At 35.3% G+C, this 5,000-nt stretch overlaps 1 protein-coding gene across 3 annotated transcripts in view; it reads left to right on the plus strand.

Annotated features, from left to right (window-relative positions):
* Window positions 1-5,000, plus strand: part of LOC137982327 (hemicentin-1-like) — a 59,726-nt gene that overhangs the window by 1,521 nt on the left and 53,205 nt on the right. The gene's annotated exons all lie outside the window — the stretch shown is intronic.

Here is a 5,000-nt window from a genome sequence, read left to right on the forward strand (position 1 = left end):
TGAAAGATCTGCATACATGTATCTTTTCACCGACTCAGAATGTTTGCATGTATGTTAGCTTCTGTTTATATTGCTTTATAATTTCCAAGAGTGGCACAAAAGCTCGTGTTTGATGACAGGCTTATACCTTGTGATTTAACGTTTTGAAAATGCATAATTGATATTGCCCCAGGGTGTTAAGTTGTTAGTCATACCTGCAAATAGTCGTTGGTAGGAAATTACACTTGCGCTGTCATGGTTGTGCTACCACAATATTATATATTGAATTGTAATCTGTTAAGTGATTTCCATTGATGCAAAAACTAGTTTCTAGTTTATTCCATGAAACATTCTTCTTTCTTTGAATTATTTTGCGCATCTTGTGCACTGAAAGATGGCAAATATTGTCCTTGCTAATGGCATAAATTATTTTTGTTGACCTTTTCATCCTGGTAGAGTTACATGAAAATTATGTGACAAAAAGTTGTAATCGATTTCCTTTTTTATCTGAAAGTTGAGGAAAAAAAGGCCCTGTGTCACACCAAAGTAAAGGTCAAAACACTGAGTTATCTGGAGTGCAACTGATTCAATTTGTGCTCACATCATCCATGACTTTTAATGGCTCCCTATATAAGCATGCAAGGAGGATGTTGTCGTTGTGGACTTATGTACAAAAAGTTTTGTTTGCAGTACTGTTCATTTTTACGCACAGAAGTTTTAACTTGTAGGGTGTGACATAATTGAAGAAATTAAAGGACATTAATAATGTTTCCTTGCTTAATTTCACAGAAGTTTAAATATTATCAGAGCATTCCTTTCTGCCTTGAAATTCTTTCTTTTCTTCCTGTGCACTGAACAATGGCAAATGTGGTATTTTCGGTCAAGCATTCAAGTGGATTGTGTTGCTGAGATGATTTTATCGTTTATTCTACAAAAGGTTAAATGAACTATTGATAAAGAGATTGATTTAGGCTCTTTGGAGAAAAGGAAGCATTCTTCATCTACTGTAATAACTACATGTATTTGACATTTACAGTGCTGCCTTTCCATACCAGACTGAAATGAAATTCATTGTTATTTAAAACACTGTTCAAAGATCAAACAGCATGTGATGCATGCATTTCATGATATACAGACTACAGTACTTTCACTACTGTACTGTCGTTTAATTGAGTGCTTAAGTTTGTCGCAGTGGGTTTTAATATGTATTATCCTTCTATTAGACTTAATACTGTAGTTGGTACATATACTGTATTGATTGATAAAAATCAATGTTCATTTGATCAAAAAGCAAATTGGAAAGGCAACAATATAATTTACTTCAGAATTGTTGAAAAAACCTGTTAGAAATGCTAAGAGCTGTGAAGGATGAATCAGTTCAAAGTTCAACTGGGTCCCTTTAAATTTCTTTTTTTTTAAATGATGGTAAATGCTCAGTTTTCACACTTAGAAGTTTACATGCATTTCCCACACAGATTTGCACATGCTACAATTTCATTTGACCCAGCCAGTTGTTTGTTAGCATTCATTGTTAAAAGATTTTACATCTTTCTGACAAGTTGCATACCCTTCAAATGCTGTATTACATGTACGTTGCCTCCTTCTGCAATTACTGCATATATACATGTAGCAGGAAAATTGTACATAATCAACAAATGCCATGGAAAGTACAAATTGTATGTACACTGTAACTAAGATTTTCCATTCAAAGGAATGGCATTCACATAATACAGAATAGTAAATTGTTTTATTCATGATGGAGAAGTGTCATGTTAAAAATGCTGTTTTAAAGTGAAATGGAACCTCTTTCTCAAGGCAGAACCATTAACTGAAAATTAATAGCCACGAGGCCCACAGTGGTGATGTTTCCTTTGTTATTTGTTGATTATGTCATACCTCTCAGCAGGCAAATATAGAATAGGGTGGGGAACTATTAATAATAACAGTGAATTCACACTGCATGTATGATAAAAAAATAGATATTATGTTGATAATATTGAAATGGTTGCCATGGAAAGTACATAACTAAAATTTTTCATTCAAAGGAATGACATTCACACACTGGTAAGTACGGTAATTAAATTTATTTATCTTATTCATGATAGAGAAGTGTTTACGATCAATCATGCAGATTTACTTGTAAATGCCATCCATGGATCTGTGTACTTGGAAGAGAACAAAGTCAAGGATGTCGGTTGAATGACAAAGTAAAAAAAACTTTGACTCACATTTTTTGAGTTTAAGGAAGTTTAATATCCAGAGTCTACTTAATTCTGCCAACATATGTGAACATGCAGATACCAATGTAATTAGGCCATATTACAGCATTGGTTTATTGACTCCTTGGAGTGAGACTTAACAGATTTAATACTTGCAAGAGGGGTACATTGTCAACTGAGGGTGTCCAAGGGCACCGGAGGAGTCAATGTGAGTATTAATATGTCCACTCCATTAAGCCATTGACTCCTGGGAGTGATCTGGACTTTTTTCTGATTGTCCAGAAAACAATAGAGCTATTTGAGCCTCGCTCCCATTGGTTACAGAATCTTGTTAATCGGTTAACAGCTGATGAAATTATGGCTGCCGAGAAGGATTTGAACACAAGTGATGTTTAGGCTCTGTTTATGTACAGCTGCTGTTGCTTCGACTTCTGATTTTTTTCAAAAACCTTTAAAGAAAGAGTGGAGAGAATGCATCCGAAGAATGGTTTGAGTATTTAAAAGAAGTCATTACAGTTGTACTTCCTACGGGATTTGGCAATAGTGTTATTAATACAGGCCCGCACATTCTAGAGGAAAATGCATCGTTCTTCTTCCACCAACTCGAAAACGTTTGTAGTTGTGGCAAGTCCTTTGGATTATATTCAGAAGCAACAAGTTGCGAATCCAAAAAGAACCGAATAGAACTTTAGGGCTGCCACATTAGGGGAATCAGCCGAGCTTGACAGAGAAATTTGACACTGTTTACAGAATCGCTGAACAATCTGAACACACTTCTAACAAAAGGATAGCTGTCAGTAGCTGCTGCTGAAAAAGTAGAATTTCTCAAAGTCCATTTTCCTCATATCAATTTTTATAGCATCTTTTATTGGCATCTCAAATATTCGAGTTTAAATAAAGTTTATTGTACTGTTGATTGCGCCTGATGATGACCTGGAGAATTCGGGCTTTTTCTGCCATTTTATCTCGAAATTATTTGTTCCTTGATGGTTTGAACAGAGAAACGGCACCAACCGTCAAGCAGGATTTGCAGAAATAGCTTTGATTGCAGACATCAAAGCCAGAGTGCTATTTTGTTTTTGTCGCGTCTTTACTTGAATCGCAGCGTGGAGGTAATTTCCAGTAAAATCTGATTGGCTCACATTTATAGCATGACACATGATAACATCACTCTTGACAGATGGGAGGCACACGACTCGTTAAGAAATTGTATCAGGCATACTTTTAAGCGCCCTGTCTCAAGAAAAGTACGCTTGATCGCAGGTTAACTCGACATATCCCTGGCCAGCTATTGAATTAAACTACATTATTCCACTATTACGCCATTTTACCATTATTTGGTCAAGAGAACGTGCAAAATATGAGACAGTAATACACTGTCCAGGTTTGACCAGCTTACTGTAGAACAGAGCAAATACAGACGGAACAGGTGTTTTTTAATGAAAGAAATTGTTTTCAGCTCGATGCAAAGCTTTAAGGACAGATGATGCATTTTTTTCAAAACACTCTTACAGTACCAAATAAAATTGAAGCAAAATAACACCTTTTTGTAGTGGAATAATAAATCTCTTGTTCGATGGTTTAACATATAATACTTGCAGACATTTTGCGCATTGCTCGTATTTTTCCTCGCCCCTGCGGGGCTCAGAAAACTACTACACAACTCGCAAAATATCCACGCGTATGATATGTTTTAAAGACCATGGAATAAGATGTGAGTATTTCCTTGATTTACAATGTGAGGCGTGAAAGACCTTAAGACCTTCAATGGGTGGTGATGGACCAATCACAGTCTTCCCAGCAACAATGTGATGTTGGAACATACAGGCTGACTACAATAAACAGATCAATGACAGACAGACCAATGTTACTAGTATTGCATGTACTGGCCAAGGAGGTCAAAAACCTACATGTATGGCATGGTAGAAATTCTGATGTAACTTTTAATTAAAAATAATGGAAAAAATAATGTAAAAGATAAGAAAAATTAAGAAAGGAGATCACAGACGAGATTTACAGTTTCAGAGATTTACTGACACCACACAAATCACTATATTTTTCAAGGCAGTTTTGATTTTCCTTTGTTTCAGATCGTCAAAATTCAACTGGTTTGAGAATTTTAAACCAAGAAAAACCTGAACCATAACATACAAACTGTATATTTAATAGTAACATGTAGCGCGAAAGCGAGCGTGATATCGCCTAATACTTACAGTAGCCAATATCACGCAAGCTTGAGCGCTATAACAGACTGTTTTATAAACAACACATTGAATAACAAATGAAAGATTCCAAGCTTGTAACATTATTTTGTGAAGCGGTGCTGATCCATCATTTTCACAATCTCTTGAGAAATGTACATCCATAGCTGTCATGTAGACCTGTACATCTATCAAGGGCTTTATGACTATATTTGAGCCATGTATCAATTAATTGTGTTGAATTATAAAATAATATGCATACATCATACATGTTCATGTACTTGTATGTTATAATAAATGCCTCTTACTAAATGAGTTTTTTAATGTGAATCGTGTGGGCCAATCAAAATGAAAACAAAGATGTGTAGTTAATAAGAACTTAACATGTACATGTACACCTTAGTAACTACCGCCCAAGAATGCTAGTAATTTGTTAAAATATTGTATCTCTGAGGTACATGTAAATGTAGTTAGGCACACTGGAGTCTGAAAAGGAAACTAGTTGAAGTAAAGTGGAATGTTCAACTGCCACAAATGATTGGCTTTTTGAAACAGGTGCTTGCAAGATTCAAACAGTTTTACATAGTCATATTTACTTGTA

Source organism: Montipora foliosa, chromosome 13 (assembly GCF_036669935.1).
Source record: "Montipora foliosa isolate CH-2021 chromosome 13, ASM3666993v2, whole genome shotgun sequence".
NCBI lineage: Eukaryota > Metazoa > Cnidaria > Anthozoa > Scleractinia > Acroporidae > Montipora > Montipora foliosa.